Raw genomic sequence first — 22,170 nt, 5'->3', positions numbered from 1 at the left:
CTGACTGGGAGTTGCTCTCCAACAATATCTGGAAGGCCACATAATTCCCACACCTGATTTAGAGTTTTGCATTTACTCCAAGGTGCTGAAGGAATATGCATAAAATATTCTGGTTCTTTGACTTGAACATATTCCAGATGATTCAGAGTTTAAAGCTGTGTGTTATGGACAAGAACACTGGGATTGCTTTAGATCCAAAGAGGCAAATAGTACTTTGTTGGCTATTTATTTACAGTTGGTGGGAAATCAACTGTACAAATGAACCACCATTTAGAGTCAGGGGAAAGAGAAGGGGAAGGAGGAGCTGGAGAAATCAATGGCCAAGGTAATGCCATCAACAAGTCCTTCAGTGACTTCACCAGGCAACCAACAGCTGCAAGACATAAAGATTCTTGAAATTAATCCTTCCTGATTCAAAATAGAAGAGCAGATCTCTCTCTCTCTCTCTCTCTCTCTCTCTCTCTCTCTCTCATTCTCTCTCTTTCCTCCTTATTATTAAATCTCTCTTCTGCTCTCAAATTATAATTTGCTCTTCTAGATTGCAGGTCACTCAGACCAATCTGGAGGACATTTTCCCCCTCTCCTCCCCCTCTTCCTTCCGCACCCTTATTCTTTTCATTCAGACAGCAGTATTGATGAAGACCTCAGGGAAAAAAAATACCAGAGCCCAAGACACTTTGATGGCCTTTCCACTGTGTAATTATACTTACTCTTGATAACACTAAAGACATGCCTTATTGGTACTGGCAAGGGCTGCCTTCCTATTCAGTGCGAGATGGATTGTTTCTGCAGGCCGTGATGGCCTTCAAATTATCTGAGCACAGAAAAGAGAGCAGAGTGAATTTTATTTTAACTCATTTTATTTCTAAATTTATTTCCCAGTAGCTAGAAGGTGATGACTGCCCTAGCAGTCAAGTCAATTGTTATCTGTGGGACTTGATTATGTTTAGACCCAGTCTCTCATTTTGAGCAAGACACAGTTAATGAGGAGAGAAATGAAAAGTGCATTGAGTCACAGTGTGTTTGTGGTAATTTGTGACACATTCACTCTACTCAGTTCTTTGTTTATTCCTCATCCCCCTCCCCATCTTCTCCCCCATTCGGGTCCTGTAGAAAAAGGGAGCAGATAAGTGAATTCAGTGGTAGACAGTTAAGGATGTTGAAAGTAATGAATCTATATCTCTCTATCTCTTTTTCCATTGTTGGCAGTAATTGGAGCAGTGTTCATCTATACAGTAAAATGCCAGCAAAGCCCATCTTAACGAAACATCTTTTTCCACCCATTATTTTTCCAACACATTTTTCATTGGCATGGTTAGGGTTTTTTTTCACTAGCGGTGTGTGTGTGTGTGTGTGTGCATGCAAGCAAGCTCTTTTCCACTTTTCTAAATAATAGTCCATTAAACAGTTCACAGTATGTGTTCAATAGAAATGTAAAAAAGTGATTGGATGATACTAATTAAGGAGAGATTTTGTTTCCACTTACTGCAGATCAATGGTGGGTTACATTTAAGCTGGGGGTTTGTGATGAGTTTGAACACAAAAGAACAGCTGTGCTAAATACATATTTCAAGGCATATAGGTAGGTCAAATACATCTTTTTTTTTTACTTCCTGGGAAGTACAGTTAAACAGAAGTCATCAGCTAATTAAAGAAAATAATAGTGAAATTAAGACAAACAGAAATGTTGCTTCATCAACATTTATTTTACTATCAGCAGTACAGAGAACTGAATCAAACTAGTGAGAATAATGGAAAATTCTCATATTTGATGTTGCCCCTTTTGTTTAATTTATTGTGATGGGGATGGGGTGGCTCAAGACATTTTGTTGCCTGAGGCAAAGAACAAAATGATGCCTCCCTACATTACATTAGAAATGCTGAGTGGACTGGTAGTTGAATTTTCCCTCAACATTGCCATTGAGAGAGCATTCTTCATCTCACCTGAAAATATTAGGCTAGTTATGGGGATATGTGATGTGCTATTTAGCATATAACTTGTCCAAGTTCACAGTGCTAGACTTGTGTACAGCAAAAGAGCCTCAGATCTGCATCATCACAACACGTTTGGAAAATGAATCATGCCCTTATTCATTGCTTTTTGATATAATTTTATAATAGCCACATCTCATGACAATATATAATAATATACATTCATCCTTCCATATTTGCGGCTTTGATTATTTACGTATTTGATTAATATGTTCTCTCTAGGAATATCTAGGTCCTCCGCCAGTGCAACTCTACGGTCAATTATGAAAGACCTAGAGGACATTCTACTAGGCATTTCTAGCTCCTCCAGTGTGGTTCTATGGTCAGTGTCTGGCAAATGTTGACAAGAGAGTTGCACTGGAGGACCTAGAAATTCCTAGAGTGGTGTCTTCTCAGGTAAACATGGTGGTTTCGTTATTTGCAGTTTTTCCGTATCCACGGGGGTCTCGTGCCCCTAACCCTAGCGAATATGGAGGGACAAGTGTATATCTTTGCTCATATAAATTAATTAATTAATTTCTTCTATAATATGAATCTCTGTCAGGATCATGGTCCAGACATGGTCCTATCAGGTTTAATTGTTGTCATGCTTATTGCTGTCTTTGAAGATATGTGTGTAAATGTGGGGTGATGGGTTATAAATATCTCACTGGTGAAGCTGGGAGAAGTAGAAATTGTGTATCAGGTGCAGTCTGAGATAAATGGCAGATGTGTGAGGAAGAAGCATGGTTTGCCAATTATCAACATACGTGTGTGTGTGTGTGTGTGTGTGTGTGTGTATATATATATATATATATGGATGTATTTTAGCTTGTTGTACGCTGCTTTGATTGCCGGGCAAAAAGCGGGATAGAAATAATTTTATTTTTTATTACAGAGGGAAAATAAGGAAGGGGGAATAAATATGTTTTGAATTACTGACAAATGCAATGAAGAGGTTTTGTAATGGGTGAATTGTTTGAACTTTAAATATACTAGTGTACCTGGGAGAAATTCCTCAGTCATAAAGATTGAGTCCAGAATAGCTGGAGACTTGTGTTACTGAAGCAGAGTTAGCCTATACATTACAATCTAGATAGATAGATAGATAGATAGATAGATAGATAGATAGATAGATAGATAGACTCAGCTACAGATCACACAGACATCTGTATATTTTAACCTATATTTTTCTGTTATAACGCTCTACTGTTGTGTTTAGATCTTGAAATAAAAATGCTATCTTCGTGTGAAGTGGAAGAAAAACCATGAAAATTCATACCAGGTAGATCAATTAGAATGAGCTTGGATTTTTGTTGGCACTCCCTTGATCTTTGGAAACAACATTCTGAGAACTTCGCCAAGCTGTCTTCAAATAGTATAATAAGCCCTGGATCTCTATGACAGGAGACTAAAAGAGGAAATGTGTTTTTAGGCTCAAAAAGTAAATATTTAAAAACCAAAACTATTTTAAAGTTTTACACCTTCTTGAAGACTATTGGCTGAATTTGATATAAAGGTCTGTGAATGCATAAAAATACTATGATTACGATTATCATTGTCATTATCATCATCCTCATTGTCACCACCACCATGCTACCTTTCTTTCTGAGAACTCAGATTAGCATACAGGTTTCTTTTATCTTCAGAGCAATGCCCTGTGAGGCTTAGGAGAGAAAGAATGCCTTTCTGAAGTCCCAGTGACCTTCATAGATTTTGAAGATAAGTCTCTCTAGTCCTAGTATGAACCTCTAACCACTAAACCATGCTAGCTGTCAAAATACTTCACATGCATTTGTTGTATGGTCCACCTAGTCCTACACTCACTCTCCAATGGTGACCATTCTCCTAGAAAGCCATAGCTATCCACACTTCCTTGACTAGAACATTTGGTACCTAGAGATATAACATCTCTGATTATTTTGAGTCTGTTTATGAAGGCTGCATTTTTATAGACAGGATTTCAGGTGCCATCTGAACCTTTGGCTATACTAAATTTATTTTATTGTTTTAACTATAATCTATTAGGTTTATACTCTGGCTTTCTCTCCAACATGAGGCTAGTCTGAAGAAAAAATTTAAAAAGAAAAGAACATGTATCATACAAATATTAAATCATAAGTTAACTTTAGCAATTTGAAAGACATCAATAAACACAACCATAAAGAAAATACAAAGAAAACACAACACTTTTACAATAGAAAGCTGTTTCCACTACAACTAGTCAGTTGACAAAATCCTTTCCTTTCCTTTCCTTTCCTTTCCTTTCCTTTCCTTTCCTTTCCTTTCCTTCCTTCCTTCCTTCCTTCCTTCCTTCCTCTTTCTTTCTCTGTGTGTAGAAGCTGGTTTAAATGTGCATTTAGACTGCATTTGTACTGCATGATTTCTCATAACTTAAGGCTACTTCATGGAATGCCTTACATCCACATGAAAAAAAAAAACCATGATGGATGGGAGGAGGCTATGCTGCTTCTCCACTGTATGAAATTAGAGCACAAGATTTCCTACTTGCTAGCAAAAATGTTCAAGGAATTTATTGATCCATGCCTTTAAGTGATTCAACCTGAGTTAGACTATTACTCTGTATACTACATGTATCTGAGTAATACATGCATTGGCCTTTACACTTTCTAAATGTTGCAGTATAGTTCTCAGCATAAAAACAGTACCAAAGTGTATCTAAAAATATGTACTTAAAAGTACAGTGGCTACAAAAATGCATATTTTGTATTAATTAATTAATTAATTAAAGTTTTTTTCATGCTTGTTTTTTTTAAAGATTTTTTTTCTTTAAAAATTTCCACAAAGGATGGAATAGATTTATGAATGAACAAATAACATGGATCCAAAGCAACCTGGCCCATTATCTTAGTATTTTACATCATGGTGCTTTATCTGGAATCCCTTTATTAGACAATGTTCTCAGTCCTGTTTATGAGTTACTAACTATAGGAGCAGTTCGTGGTGAACAGAGAAGAGCACGCCTTAATTACCTCTATCATATAGAAACCAACATGTCTGGAATCAAGGTTCCTGTTTACATAATGATGGTCCATGCAAACAAGAACCCTAGAAAATAACGTATTTTGATACACAAATGAAAAACTCTTCAGATTTTCCATGTGAGTAATGATGGAATCACTATTCAAAAGTATTCAAAAATGGTTGAAAATATGTTTATCAAGTGTTTGCAGGGTGGGATTTATTCTACACAAAATTTACCTGTCATTATTTTACACAGAAAACAGCATTTTCTACTAAGGAAACAGCATTTCCTCTGCAGAAAGTGCAGCTTCCTGCACATAATTTTGGTCAGATTGACCCCAAAAATTAAGTACTGTACTTTAGCTCCTAGTTTAAAAAGGAACCAGCCCCTGGTAAAAGACAAGAGGATCTGTCCTGGAAGCACTGATCCTCTAGTCGCTCATCCAAAATGATAATAATAGTTATAATTATTTCCTTTGGGAAAGCTGTGTTTTTTCTTTAATTATGTGATCATGGTTGCATCTGGACTGCAAGAATAAGACAGTTTGATGACATTTTAACTGCCATGGCTCAATGCTGTGGAACTCTAGGAAATGTAGCTGGTTGTGACATCAGAGCTCTCAAACAGAGAAGACTAAATATCTCACAAAACCACAAATCCCAGAATTCCACAACATTGAGCGATGGCAGTCAAAGTGGTGTCAAACTGCATTATTTCTGCAATGAAGATGCAGCCATTAACAAATATATACCTTTTAGAGCTATAAGATTCTATATTTTGGCCTTATGCCTGTGTACAAAGACTAAAGGTGGTGTTTGTGATATGTTTGTATAATGACTTCTTGCTAATTACAATAAATGTTTGATTGAGTGAGTGAGTGAGTGAGTGAGTGACTGATAAAGGAAATTAATTTTTAAAAGTCTCTATAGGTGATGCAGATTCATCAGACATGAACACATAAATACATCACAGCCATTAATACACAAAATGTCTATAAATATGGACAGTTAGTGCAATTCTATAAGTGTCAACTCAGAACTAGCTCTGCTTAGATAAGTGAGAATGGAATTGTGTCTAGTATTCCAGACAAAATTCCAGTCACCATAATCATCTTTAAAAAGGTAGTACAAGTTATAGCCCTTTAACATTTGTAGTTTCTGTTCATGTGCTCTGCCTTATTAGCAAATGTGTTCATGGAGGACTGTTTAGCAATCACAAAAGAAGATCTTCTTGAGAGAAACAGTGATATTAATGGCAATGCTTTCTAGAAATGCAAATAAACTGGGATTTAAAATGTTCATAATGGGTCTTTGTAACAAATTCCTGTTGCTTAGCAGACCCACACGTTCAGCTTTCTGGAAATCTCTTTATTAACCTACTGGTTATCACCACTATTCTCACTCTGCTTTCCATAAGGAAACTTTTTTATGGCATAATCCATTAAAAATTAATCAACCCATTTCTGTGCAAATCTCTGTGACATGCGTTCTTTGATGCTATGAGTGTTGAAATAGTCTTTCTTCTTTATTATGAAATGACACAAGTAGAGCTTTCTAATTGGGTGTCACTGGTGTCTATAAAATCCTATAAATGCACTGGGCTGCTTCCTTCCTATCCAGATTATTAACACTATTGGTAAAGGACAAAAGTTTATTATGGAATTTCTGCATACCTTTTGAGGATTCAAATAATTCATGGCTATTGCTGTTGCATGATTGTGGTTAAAAATGTATATGACACAATGCCATTCTAAATGTATGCAACAAATGTGTTGCCAGTGACAATCAACCCTGGTTGGTGATACACAGCCCTATATGTGTCAGTGGGAAATGAACTGAGCAATTTTACCAGGAGGGACTTGGGATGAAATTCTTCATAAATTCCATTCTTGCAGGTAGATTGAATAATTCTAGGGAGTGCTTAAGTACACTGATAAGCAGTATAAAAATATACTTGCTATTGCTATTGCCATAAAGTACTAAGGTAAGTCTGTCAGAGATGTGACAGAAATACCACTAGCCATGTACAGGAGCTTACTAGCTACAGTTCTCAAATTCCATGCAGTCCAGGCCAGTTGGGTACAACAATAAACCCAAAGTGTCAGTCCAAGAGAGCATCCAGTAGCATGGTCAACTTACAATGCAGGTCCAAGGTTCTTCAGGAGCACAAGCCAAGAACCAACAGACAAAAGTGTTGCTTCTTCCAGAATGCTTGGTTGTCAGCAGCAACATTCTGAGGGAGTTGCTAGAACATACATGGTTTGGCAATCTCCTGCAATTGGTCCCTGATTAATGTGTGTTTCCTGTTTAAATTCTCTGAGCATTGCACCCTGTCCCTTTCTCATCTGCATTCAGCTGAAGTAGGTACTGTTGAGTCCAAGTATGTGTGCTGTGGCTGTTGAGTAGTGTCATTGTCTGTTTCAAGCAGATGCAGCAACAAACTACAAATCTTAGAATTCCATAGCATTAAAGCCATGGCAATTAAAGCAGTGTCAAACTGCATTATTTCTACAGTGCAGATCAGATTCTGCCACTGTGCTGTGCATAAAGTGATAACCACCAATCCCAGGATGAAAGGTTCTGAGTATGATGGGTTCCTATTGTTTTAAAGCCCCCTAAAGAGACAAGGCAAACTACTGTGGTCTCCTTCGATAATTTCAGATCCATGAAGATTCTACTCCTGAGGAAGGTCCATGGTTAAAATGGCATGTCAGTGAGGGTGGCCATTTAGGTACTGTCATAAAGAAGGACAAAACAGGATAGAGAATTACATAAAATTTGCACGTGATTTTTTACATGTCTAGGCACTAATATAGAAATACCCATTGTAATTGAAAAGCAATACATACTTTTGAGTGAGAGACCTATGCCCAGTATGCCAGCTTATTTAGCTCGCCAGGGTTAACAGTTGATGGGCAACTTCAATTAACCTGCTATTTTCCCTTCTGATGGCTCTTGATCATTAAAGAGGACCTTGACCACACAACCCTTTGCAGGGTTGTTCAAGTAGAGGATGGTTCTTTCAGAAATGGAACGGTGTGATGGCTGGCATTTTAACACTTGTGGTGTATCTCTTTTGTTTTCTCATGTTTTTGAAGAATTGTCTGCAGGGTTTTTTTTTTCCAGCTGTAAAAGTGCAAAATGTTCTTAGTGCTAAAGGCTCAAGTTCTAACTAGATGTGATAGAGACTTGAGCCACAATGAGGCTTGTGCACTGTACAAGGAGATAGAAATGATTAAATCCTTGGTATTCAAAGCAGTTCTACAGCCTAGCATGCCTTCTGATTGAAATGGTATTCCACCTCGCTCATGCTCAGAGGACCATGCTTAGAGCCAGCAAAGCTGCTTTGTTTTCTCTGCTGCCTTTAGTTTTAAGCAGCACTGAACTGTTTACCAAAGGATTCAACACAGAGAGTGTACTTCTGCTGGACCTGATTAAAACACAAACACACACAATTAAAACATTGTATGGGAGGTTTGGGCCACAAATTGGCCAGCATCCTAGAACACACTCCAAGTGAAACCTCAAGGAATATACTGTACATGCAAAAAGATTTGTCCTCTGGGAGTCCATCCCACTTCCATTAACCTGATATTTTGTTCATCCTATTAGGGGTTTCCTCTGAGGAGTGGAAATGCTAGATTGCCTCATTAAGACTCATCATTTACAAGTTGTTGACAAAGCTTGGCATTTATCTTGTCGTCATAATAAATGTGAGAAAATGACCATTTGGCAAAGAAGTAAGGATGTAAATAAATAAATAATCCCCCATGTTAGAATACATCACACAATCAGATCCTATTCAGGTCTGAAGTCAAGGTGTTAATGTTTGTGTGCAACTATGTAATGCCACTAGCTTGTAAACCATAGATTGTAAGGTTATGAAAGGAATACATTGTCTTCACATTTGCAATATCTTTAAAAAAAACAGCCCAGTCTGATTAATTTTGTACTTTTTTCTGTCTTAGGGTGTGTCTACACCAGCCAGAATACTCCAGGATGCTTCCAGAGTATTCTGGATCCAGACTTGCTTCAGATTCTCCTCATATGGTATGGCTGGTATGACACAGATTCAGTGCAGAACTGGCCTTACATTTTCAGGACAGTCTGCACTCAAATCAGGGTTTTGGTGTAGGCATTGTATAGACAGGTTGCCATGTAAGGGAAACTACTTCATTTGGTCCATATAGACATGTTCATAGTGTCTGAAATGTAAACTATTAATTTATTTAATTTCTGTCCCACATTTCTTCTAGTACTGAGTAATTCCTTCTCAGAGTGTTGCTGAGAAAAATATATTATTATTATTATTATTATTATTATTATTATTATTATTATTATTTCTACCCCACCTCTCCAACAAGATTGAGGCAGCTTACATCAATAAAATCCATACAATACAATAAAATAAAATCCCACAATCCCCCTCCCTCCTTAACCCCAAAGCAACAACAATAAGTACAAACATAACAATAACTATAATGAAATATAATTAAGATCAAACGATTACTAAGACAAGAAATAGGACAGTCAATGGGATAGTCAATAGGATTGTCTGTATCAGTGGAGATAACTCAGTCAATTATTCTGGGAAGGCCTGTTGGAAGAGATCTGTCTTGACAGCCATTTTAAAGTTGTCAAGGTTGGTAATATGTTGGACTTCCTCTGGCAGGCCATTCCATAATTTGGGAGTGACAGATGAAAAGGCCCTCTGGGTAACCACAGCCAGCTTGTTGGCTGCAATAAATATTTTCCAGAGGACCTAAGTGTGCAGGGCAGATTATATGGAAGAAGGTGATCCCACAGATAGGCTGGACCTAAGTCACGAAGGGCTTTAAAGGTCATCACCAACACTTTGTACTGTGCCCTGAAATTAATAGGCATCCAGTGAAGAGATTTTAATATTGGTGTTATATGGTCACCTCTCGATCTCCCGGTGACCAATGTGGCCACCATGCTTTGGACTAATTGAAGTTTCCGGACTAGACATAAGGGTAGCCCCATGTAGAATGCATTACAGAAGTCAAGTCGTGAGGTTACCAGCGGGTGTACCACAGTTTTTAGGTCTCCTGGCTCCAGGAAGAGGCGCAACTGGTGTATCAGTACAGCTTCAGCCTCATTTTCAAAATATAAGATTACCAGGTCAGCAACAACCTGTCCCTGAAGTTTTAAGACCTAAAACTGACACTGAAGGATGGATCCAAGTGGTATTGCACCTTTAGATGGGAGTGGGAACTTCTTCCCAGCCATGTGTTTATAGAATGGGCATGAAGGTAATCTGAGTAAAAAAAAAAAAACAGGAGTCTGGCTTTGCTGGATGTCAATGGAGAAACCTCTGCCCTCTCCTTGTATGAACAAGTCCCTTTTCTATGAAGCAAGTAAATTTCCTGTGGAAGCTGCACTATCTAACTCCAACCCTTCAACATGTATTGCACATGTTACTTAACTGCTCTCTAGAGGAAATGTGTTCATCTCAAATGCCTCCAGAGGACAGGTTTTTGCACTCAGAGCTATGTTAATGGAGGCTTCCATACAAGCTGGAACTTCAGTAGAAAAGGGTTCTAGCTTGCATGGGAGCTTCACATCTGTTTATGAAAGCATAATCCCCATAGACATTCACAGTGAGTGCAGGGAGATGGGGGCAGCGTTGCTATATAACATTAGTGACTTCAGGAACAGGAAGGGACAACCTCAGATGTTGGTGCAAATAGGCCACTTTTTGATACCCAAATGTGGTTATAGTGATTGATCCAAAGTTACTCAGAAAGCTTTGGGGCTATGGGGAGAATTGGACTGAGCTCTTACCAGTCCACTAAGATGCACAACCTTATTGATTTTACCCCCTTTTTGTCAGCACAAAGTAGAAGGTGGAGGATTCAGAAGTCAGAAAGGTGGCAGCTCCTGAATAGGGATGTGATTCTTCATTCAATTTGATCTTGAACAAGTGAAGTAAGAAACAAGTAATTTCTGCAATTTCCTTCCCTCTGGGAGAAAAATAATCAAAAGCCACACAGTTTTCAAAGGCAATTCACAATTTAGGACTTATTCTGAGCAAAATTCGCACATGGTTTGTTTGTTCCTGTGCAGGAAACAACATTTCATACATGGGAAATATTATTTCAGTACAGAAATATTAATTGTTGCAGGGAACAATGTTGTTTTCTGTGCAGAAAAAGCTGTAATTGAATCTTTGTTTTCCACAAAATTAAGATGTGGTTATTTTGTGCAGAAAACAGGATTTTCTGTACGGAGAATCACATTTCAACACAGAAATATTAACTCCTGCACTTAAAAAAAATGCTATTTTCCTTGTGAGTCAACTACAGGGGGAAGTGTGCATTGAAATATTATTTCCCATGTATGAAACACTGTTTCCTGTGTATGAAATGCTGTTTCCTGCATGAAACAACTACATGTGAATTTTGTGCAGAATAAGTCCTGAACTGAGAGGATTCTCATAAGTCCAGGATTCTTGATTTCTGGAATTCACGACACTTGAAAAACATGTTTTTGACCATTTAAATATATTTTTGAATATTCATTCACTCTTTACTCCTGAACGTTTGGGGTGAATTTTGTCATCTGTGCAGGTATCAACTTTTTTTCTTCCTAGCTCAGACTTGCTATATTTCCTGGTAAACTGGATTTTATCCAGATTTACCTCATGCCCATTCACAATCATCCAACTGAAAGGGATTTCCAGTTTCTCTCTCAACCTTTGCCGTTTTTGTAGCATCACAAGGATACTGACCTTGAATTCTCAAGGAATGGACTCTGCTGACCTGGCAGTCCTTTAACTCCACCCAGACCTTCTTGGAAGAATATGAAACATTCATCTTCTGCAAATGGATTCAAATCAATTTAGTTCCAATCAAATAGACTTCTCTCTCACTCCGCCCCTGCCAGGTCCCTTTTCTGTATAATTCTCTTTTCATTCTAACTGACAGCAGATGTTCCCAGGCATTCTTGTTGATTCTGCTACCTTTTCCTTCATTCCCTATTGAAATAGACTACACACATTTTGGAATTCTTTTCTAAAATCACAAGTTTCTCTTGTGAACACCTATAACAAAATAAAGAAAAGTGCATATACACACACACCTTGTACTAAAATAAATGCTGCAAGAGCCAACAAGAACAATGCAAATAAACAAAAAGCAGATAGAGAGTAAATCAACCATCTGGAGTTGTGTGAAAGTACTTTTTACATCTGATGCAGGCGATGGGGGCAACTTCCCCTCCTGCTCCCCGGCCAGTTACCAGCTTGTTAAACAGAAACAAATAACCAGTGTTCGTTTTTAAAGGGTTTTCTTTGGGGGGTGCTTACATTTTGTATTTTAATTAAAAGCGGAAAGAAGCTTGCTGTCCTCAGAGAACAATACATTTTTTCCTGGCTAGACAAATGCATTAGTACTTTTATATTACAACGATGATTTTTAAAAACAAATAAGTAAGGCCAGTGTTACATTTAAAGGAGTACAATTAAAACTCACTTCTATGAACTACGAAATTTCAGCTTGTCTCATTTAGCAGTTTAGGATAGACTCTATTAATATATAAAAATCCAGTTAATTAATTAGACCTTAGTGTTAAATGAGTTTTTTAAGCCTGAGAGACAAGGGGAATGTGGGATTTGCAGGGCCTCAGCGGTGCACAGTTAATGATGCTAAACCTAAAGTAAGTGCTAATGTAGGCTACAATATCTTAAATGTCAGAAATACACTGATATATATATATATATATATATATGAATGCAAATCAAATACTAGAGATTAATAAGATGTAATAAAGGTTAATTCACCATTGATCTGCAGATTGCCCTTATTTGCTTGGGCTTTGTGGCATTGCTATGTCATATATTCCTATATGCTAACACAATGAATTGTCTTTAAGAAATTATTTGAATCATTCAACTGTCAGCTATTCATCTCTTGATAGATTCCTGTCCTGACAGTCCTCAGGAAGTTTGGGCAGGTCTACATTGCCTACTTAGGCTTCTTCAATAAAAACAAATGACATTAAAAAGATAATGTAAAAAAAAGCAGCTATATTTAAAAGGAAAGAAAAGAGGAGGGAGGGAGGGAGGAGACCTTCAGTAGTGAACCTGCAGTAGTGAACCTGCAGTATGAAAATATTTTTAATAAACATAAAAATACATTTTACTTTGACCTATTAGTAATGTTATGGTCATTTCTCAGAGCAGTTGCATGACATGGGACTGTATGATACTGTAGAAAACAAGAAGAAACAATCTTGTGACACCCTAAAGACTTACATGTTGATTATGACAGAAGTGTTTGTGGGCTATGTCCCACTCTGGAAAATGTATGAAGTGTTATTCTGAGGTACAAGCCCATTTGCACATGATTGATGTGTGCTACTGTAAATAGTGAATTTAAAGAGAAATTTTAAAAAAGAGGGTGCAGACAGTGACAATCACATTATGAACAGTGGCCGTTCACAAAGTGATACTGTAGGGTAGTAGGTAGAGAATCTGTGGCCCTGGATCAAACTGCATTATTTCTGAACTGCAGATTAGACCCGAGAGACAACACAAGAATTTATCTCTTGAGGATTTTGATCTGAAAAAGAGGAAGAAGTGGGACCTGCAGGATCATGTCCCATTTTGAGGAGTCCCATTCTTCTGGAGTCCCATTATATAGCTCTGGATTTTCTGACTGAGATAAACTCTTGTCTATATCCTTAAAGAGGATATAGGGATCTGTGGTGTTACACATCCCATTGGACATCTCTTGTACTGGAAATCCCATTGTTTCCTCACATTTTCTGACTTTGGTCATATCATCCAACAAAATAAAGTTCACTCTAAAGTTATTAAAATGGTCCCTCATCAATTGACTTGTCCTCCGCCTACAAGAGGCCTAAGGCCTCACAGGAAGGGAGACAGATTGGCTTGCAAGAGAAGAGTCCTGCTGATATGCAAATGGACTTTAAATGTCCTGAACTCTGAAAAAAAACACCAATTCCCACATGGACAGAAGGAGGAGGAGCCAGCCTGCAAAATTTATCCTCCAGATACCATCCTAACTAAGGACAGAAACAACAAAATGCATGTATTTTACGAACATCTCCAATTTTTTCTCCTGTTTGGTTTGTAACATCTTGCCTGATGTAGAAGCCAGTGCAGCTTCAAAAGCTTGCAATAAGTATATTGTGTATTTCGGTTGGCCAATAAAGGTATCACTGTTTGGTGGATTTTGTTTGACTTTCCTCCTGTATCTCCTACCAAATTGATTGTTCACATCCATCATTTGGGACCTACATCTTCACCATGCTTCTGCTAAATAGGATCTTGGCATACAAGGAATTAACACATTTTTCTCCACAGCAGTGACGACATAGCCTAGCACGTATCTTATTTTGTTATTTAAAATGATTTCAATGAGGTACCTTTTCCAGACAAAACAAATCCAGCTTTCCATAACTAACCAATCTCTTCTTTGGGCCACTTTTTGCTTGAAAAAATGCTTACAAAATTAACCAATCTTTTTTTTAATGCATCCATCTTTTCATGTTATTGTGCTCTTTATCTGTTTATATGTTTTTCAGTTTTAATTCTTCCACTTACTAGTTTATTAGATTTTCTCATTTCAGTTTACCCATTCTTACATATAGTTCTTAGTATAGAAAGAAGGAAATTCACTGGAGTATTAAGATCTCTAATGGGTCAAAGATTTTATTTCTCAATTGGATCCAGGTTTTGTTTTTGTTTTTACAGAAGAAACCTATGGTTACTGGCTTAATGTCCTTAAGGACTTGCATACAGTGGCAGATATTACCTGTGTTGATATTACCTGTGTTGATATTACCTGTGATTTCCCTTCCCCACTTTGCTCACAGTCCTGTGTGCTTGGCAATGTTCTCAGACTTTCATAGGCAAACTCTGCACTTCCCTCTTCTCTAGGAAGAGATTCACCAGCAGAAATTTGCCTTCAAACCAGTGATTTTCAACTCTGCAACTCTTTCATGGAGCTCTATGAAGAGATGTCAGCTGGCCCTTGCTATACCTGGGTGTGGTGTAAAGGAGGTTTTCCCAAGGTGGGCTCATACATGGCACCCTGAGTGTGCTGACCTCTGCAATCTCCCCAAATGCAGGAAAATTCATTTAAAAAATTCAAAGCAAAGCCTTGGGAAAGGGCTAGTACAGCTTTAAATCTGTAGTATGTTGTATGTGATAATTTCAAGTATAAATGACAGCTTAGTCTGATATTATTAATACCATCATCATTATCTAACATTTACCATTATTGATGAAGCCAACCAAATAACTGTGAAATGCAAATGTACATTTGTCACTCTGTTTGTGTATTTCAAAACACCCACCCAACAATTCTATTTACTGTTGTGCCATAAATTGAGGAAAGTTCTGAGGTGGAATCATGCTGTCCTTCCAAGGCTGAACCCATTACCCACTCTTCTTTCTTCAGGGTAACTGCTTCTGTGATCCCATAATGAAAGTGTGTGGAAGGGAGGTAACCCTTGCATGTTGATTATCTGAAACTGTCATCTAAAAATATAATGTGTTCAAGTTGAATATTTTCTAGTAGAAATGAATAAGATGCAGATGCTAAAATTAGGCACAGAGGCACTGATTCCTTGAAGTTCCTTACTTTGAAATCAAATTTACCTCAGTTAAGTATCTGTCTGGCAGAATAATATATGCCTTTCTCAGATGTATAAAAAAGAGAATCGGATGAAAAGTTCTCTGTTTTACTGCAAGGTTTTCATTACAGGGTTTCTTTAGTAGACATTTACAACTGTCTTCTTTATGAGTGTGCTTTGGTGTAGGCTTATGAGAGCCATTTTGGAGTAATTGTTTGAGCATTGGACTATGACTCTGGAGATCAGGGTTTGAATCCTTGCCTGGCCATGGAAATCCACTGGGTGACCTTTGGAGGGCCACATAAGCTCAGCCACAGAGAACCCCACAATAAGTTTGCCACCATAAGGCACACAACAACAAGAAATGTGATACATACATGCATTTAATGGCTGATCTAAATGGCAAATTCATTGGCATAATGTAGAGAATTAAGGAATCTTAATTGTTGCAAGGTACCACAAAGGCCATTAGTCCAATCCTCTGCCATACAGGAATACACATTGATGCACACTTGAAAGCTGACTGTATAACCATTGTCTGATGACCTTTAAAGAGGGAGAGGCCACCACTCTTCATGGAAGTCCATTCCACAGCTAAATAGCTCTTATAATGAAGAAATTCTTCCTAAAACCTAGGTGGAAACTCTTGTAATTTGAATCCATTGGTTTGTGTTCTAGTGTCTAGAGCAGCAGAAAACAATCTGGCTCCATCTTCTACACAACATCCGTTCAGATATTTAAAGATAGCTATCATATCAACTTTCAGTCTTGTCTTTTCCAAGCTAAGCAGCTCTCTAAGTCTTTCCTCATAAGGCTTTGTTTCCAGACTTTTGATAACTTTGGTTACTCTTCTCTGAACACATCCTAGCATGTTGAGAGCTGTAGAGAGCTGTAGAGAGCAGGCAGTCCTTGTCAAAAGCCTTACTTAAACCAAGATATACTACATCCACAACCAAGATATACTACATCCACAACACTATCAGAAAAAAATATAAGATTAGTTTGACTTATTTTTTAAGAAAACCATGATGCCTTGTAATATGCACAATATTCCTTCCTAAGTGTGACTGATTGTTTGATTACCTGTTCTAGAACCTTTCCTGGTATTGACATTAAACCGACTGGTCAGTAGTTGCTTGGATCCTCTTTTTTTGTTGTTGTTGTTGCCTCTTTTGAGGATGACAGAATTTGCACCCTGGAATCACACCTTGGAGACAGCATACCTCGTGAGTCATCTTATCAGGCCCACATACTACTGCATGTATTCCTCATGATAGAATCAACAACCTACACCATATGTCAGTGATTTGGACTGGATGACCCTTGTGCTCTCTTCAAACTCTATGATTCTATTATTCTTCCTCTAGGAATTGACAGTGATTCTTCCACCCACAGCACCCTTCAAGATCATCTTCATGTCTTCAGAGGCATAAGGTTCTTGTCACTATTCCTGTGTCTTATAATTACACATGAAGTCCCCTTGGACTTGGAATCTATTGTGTAGCTCCAAGCCTGACATGTGGAGAGACACTCGCAGATGGGAATGTTCAGAACAACCAATCGGAGCCAGCTCGGCAAAAAGGTGGAGGCCTGCCTGATGAGTGGCTATAAAAATGAGGAGGAGCCGTTAAGAGCGGATGAGTGTGTCAACTTGCTGAAGCAGGAGTGTGTCTTAGAACTGCCAGGAGTGCAGTTGGAAGAAAGGGTTTAGCCTTGAGGGGGAATCAGATTCCCATATAGGGAGGAGAGATTTTGGAAGGACAGAAGTAGTCCTGTGAAATCAGGTTAAATTGATAAGTTCTTTAAGCAGTGAAGAGCCGGTATAGGGAAGGCTCAGATGCATGTTATTCTGCAGAATTGTAATTTGTGAATAAAGCTAGAGATTCATAGGATTTATACTCCCACGGAATAAGATTTAATGGAAGGTGTGTGGAAAGAACTAAAACACAGTTGAAGAGTAACTGAAGTCCTTAAGTGAACCAAAACAAAAATAATTTGTAACCAATGAAGTAATATACAATTTGTAACCATAAGCGTTGAGAACCAACTAGCAAAAGAGATACCATCAAAAACTATTTCTGTAAATAAAAGTTGTTTTCTTTTTGTTCACAAAAGAGTGGCCTGAAGTGATTTATGTTTAACATCACAACATGCCACCAAGAATAGTAAAAAATAATAATAATAAAGAGACCTAAGTCTGTGGGAGAAACGGGGGTTAGAGAATAAGGGGCTCTACAGACCGGCACTTTTTACCGGCCTGTAGGCAAGATGAGGGCTGAGTGTCTGGACACTCTGAGCCCTCACCATGGTGCCTGGGTGCCATCTTGGCGCATGCCCATCTACATGGCATGTGTCATGATGATGCAAATCATGCACAGCACCTAAACAGTGCTGCGTGAAAGGGATATCATGGTGCACCAGCACACCTATGGCACCCCTTCAAGGAAGCTGCCTAGAGCAGCTTCTTTTAGCAACCTATAGGGAGCGGATCAGTGTCACTGTGTGCGGCTGCTGTGGCACTGATCCAGAGCTAAAAGGGGCAGCTACATGCCACCCATCTGTAGAGCCCCTTAGTTTTGAGGTAAAAGAAGCTTCACACTATTTATCTTAAGACAGGAAAAGAATCCTGTGTCACCCAGTGATAATATAATTTGGTGCCAATCAGTAGGATCTGAAAGACACAGTGTGGTGGGATCCAAGGCCCAGTGTGAGAGGATCCAAAAGATCAAAGAGACCCGGTCTCCAGACATAATAATAATTTAATAATTTGTTTTATTTATATACCGCTATTACAAAGATCATAGCGGTGAACAGCAAGTAAGCTAATTTGCCCCCAACAGTCTGGGTACTCATTTTAGCAACCTCGGAAGGATGCAAGCCTGAGTCGAGCTTGGGCCCTTTTTCTGGTCTTGAACTCGCAACCTTGTGGTTTCAAGTGAATGGCTGTAGTACAGGCATTTAACCACTGCACCGCCAGGGCTCTTATTAGTTCTTATTAGTTCTGCTTCCCTATGTAACACTCCTCCAGGTATCTCCCTCCTATGTTTTAAAATTGTCTTCCTCTTAGAGCAGGGGTATTCAACCTTTTTGAGCTGGGGGCCGGGCTGCTGTCCCTCAGACAACTGGGGGGCCGAAGCCAAAAAATAAATAATTAAATAATTTTAAAAATAAATAAATAAACCGGGACAAATGTAGGACAAAATTTTCAGATGGAGGACACCTTTTTAAAAATGGAGGACAGGTGAAACAATTTGCTGATTTTTTAACAAATGTTAATATAAATGCATGTTTCTCAGGCTTCTATAGACAATTGCCCCCTTTGCCTGCCGCTTGCCCCCCTTGCCCACCGCTTGGCCCCCCTTGCCCACCTCCTCCTGATAGGCCAAAGGCCCCACGCCCTCATGCGAGAGGCCAAAGGCTTTGGCGGCAATCAGCGGCAGGACCGGGCTGGGGCCGGTCCCAAGGCCTTGCCGGGTCGCATCCGGCCCACGGGCCACAGGTTGCCTACCCCTGTCTTAGAGGCATCCTCAATTTCTTGCCCTTTCAGGGAAGTCTGCTCCATTCTTTCAATTTAAAAAAAAGCTGCACAGGCCTCAGTCTGTTGCACCTTCTCTTCAAACAGGGAAACAGCTTGCATTTGCTGCAGGTAGATCCTCTGATAGGAAAATAGACATAGCAGAGTTGTTAAAGGTCATTGCAACAACTCCATCATCATTCACATGTGTATACATATATACGATATGTATATATGTAGTGGCATAGCTGTCTGGGCTTTCCTCTGAAATTCCCCCATGAAATCTCCACAAAAAATGCCTGTTTTCCTCTCCTGATTGCTGTGCTCCAGAGACTGAGGCAGTAGCTATATAGTGCTAGTGACTGCAGGCTTCACCCCCCACCACCCCAACCATGTCAGTGGCTCAGCATAGACCATTTGCTCAGAGAGAGCACATAGCCCCCAAACAAACAAAAATACCCTCCAAACAGTACAAACAATAGATTCTGAGTCCTAAAATACAAGCTCATCTTCTCTCTCCTCAGAGACTGAGCTCCATAGCCTGAAGTAGCAACTATATACAGCTACTTGCTCCTGGCTCCATTCCAGTATGATAACTCATGTGTATAAGTTGAGAAATTCTAGATAAAAAAAATCAACCCTAAAAACCTAGGTCAACTTATCAATGTAAATACTGTATCTTAACTCTTATCAAAAAAGGAACCACCCACTTCTCTGAGTAGGATGCAGAAAGGCAAGAACTTACTCTGTCCTGGAAAGCACCAACCATTCTCTCTACTATGCCACCACTTCCAGCCTTTTTAAATGTCTCAGCGAGGAAACAGTGGCAGCAGAAGCTCTTTGGTACTGCCCCTCAAAGGATTGCTGAGAGAGTAGTGATGGTTGGTGCTTCTTTTAGGTTCTCCCAGGATAGATTAAGCTCTCACCTTTTGCCAATCTATTATTATTATTATTATTATTATTATTATTATTATTATTATTATCCTTTATTTATGAAGCGCTGTAAATTTACACAGCGCTGTACATGCAATCTTTTAGTTCCAGAGAAGAGAATTCCAGCAATGTTATTCCAGCAATGAGAAATCAGGCCTTGAATGATTTGAATAAGACATTGGTGTGTTTTTCAGGTTTTCTGGGTAAAAAATGGGCAAAGTTATCACATTAAAGTTAAAGGCTGTCATCAGTGTTAATGTAGTCACCATTTACTTTGCTTTGCCATTACATTCATTTTAACATGTGTGTGTTTTCTTGGCCTTGTCCATGTCTGGTCACCTCCTCCACCACCCATCAAACAGCTACCATTTAGCATTGTTCCCTCCTCATCCTTCCAGCCTTTAGAGTGAGCGCAAACAGTTATGCCTGTCAGAATTTTGTAAATTCTTTTACATCATTTTCCTTTGCATCTTCCTTTACATCCTTTGTTACATGCCCCAAAGTTTAAGCTTCAGCTGATCGACGGGTCACATCAAAATCCATAATTTTGGCTCCCAAACGTCCCTTAACTTATACATGAGATCAACATATACACTAGCATATATGGTAAGTGTGAATTAGTACAATGCATGTAACAGTTTGAGGAGAAGCTGAATTAGTTCTGATAGTGTCAATTTTTTGATCTAGTAGCATGTGGGTGAGGACACTGAATCCTCTTCTCTCTCATTCCTTGGCTACTGTCCCACTTCAGGCCATTTATTTATTTATTTGCTTCCTTTCTCCCAGAGTGAGACCCAAAGAAAGTCAGTTTAAGTACTTTAACAATATTTTTTTAAAAAAATGAAAGATCCTCATGTTAAACTATATAAAATCATTTAAAAGATATACAAAAATTTAACAAAAATAAATAAAACACACATACCAGTAAGAAGCTTCCCTGCTTACATGCTGAAAGCTTGCTGAAACATAAAGGTCTTTGCCTGCTGGAGAAAGGAAAGCCAGGAGAGGGCCAGCTGCTCTCCTGGGCAAAGGAGTTCCAGAGGGTGAGAGCAGTGACAGAAAAGGTTCCTGCTCATGTCCTCACTAAGCCAGTGTCTCTCTCTCACTGCCCCATTCTGTTCCAATGCTAGGAGTGAGTGGACTGAAGTGGCGCAATGAAACATAAAGTTACAAGGTGGGGGAATTATACTCTAGCCTTGCTTTGTATGGGAAGGGACAAAGATATGTAGCACACATGGTTGTCTATTCAGCTTTATGGTGTGTGTGTGTGTGTGTGTGTGTGTGTGTGTGTGTGTGTGTGAGCTAGAGAATCCTCTGCATTCCCAAAATGATAATCCTGACTCCCTGGGGATGGAGGAGAAGCTGTGCTGATTTAGCTTACATTATAAAATGCTAGGGGCTTGCCCCATGTTGAATATCTAAGCATTTGACAGGCGCAATTTCATCGTGTAATACTACCATTGGAATTAACAATAACAAATAATAATAATAATAATAATAATAATAATAATAATAATAATATATTGGAGACATTTTATTTCAGCATATTCCATTTCAGCTATGATTTTCCTCTGTATGCAATACTTATCATGTGAAGAAGCCAGTACAGGTCATGACATATAGAAACAGCTTTCTCTCTTGACCACTCCTGTCATGCCATATTCCCCACATTTTCATTTCCCCTTTCAGACCAGTACAGTGAGTTTGTATATTCTTATCTTGGTTTAAGCTCATGAAGCTTGCAGAGAGGCTATAAAGCCCTGTAAGCTTATTGAGCTCATAAGACTTGGCTCCCCCTAATCAAGAGCACTGCATTTAAAATTAGTGTAGGTAGAAGCCTCTAAACATAAGTCCCTTTAAATAGTGAGACCTGGTTAATCCATGCTTGCTTTATCCAAGTGCTGAGGTGTCTAAAAAGATTTACATGCCAGACAGTCTTGGAGCATGAACATCCATTTGATTTGTTAAAAAATCTGATGACTAGGATGGGGTTTCTCTTTGAAGTGCAGCTTGCAATCTGATAGTTGCCAATCAATTGCATTGCATTGCAAAGGAGTTTCAAAATCCAGGTTTGCTTTCCCCTATGCCTTTCCCTATTCTTACGTTATCTACTTTGCCCCCCACCCCTCCAAATACAACATTTT

This window comes from Sceloporus undulatus, chromosome 3 (genome assembly GCF_019175285.1).
Source record: "Sceloporus undulatus isolate JIND9_A2432 ecotype Alabama chromosome 3, SceUnd_v1.1, whole genome shotgun sequence".
NCBI classification, from domain to species: Eukaryota; Metazoa; Chordata; class Lepidosauria; order Squamata; family Phrynosomatidae; genus Sceloporus; species Sceloporus undulatus.
This window is presented reverse-complemented; position numbering follows the sequence as displayed.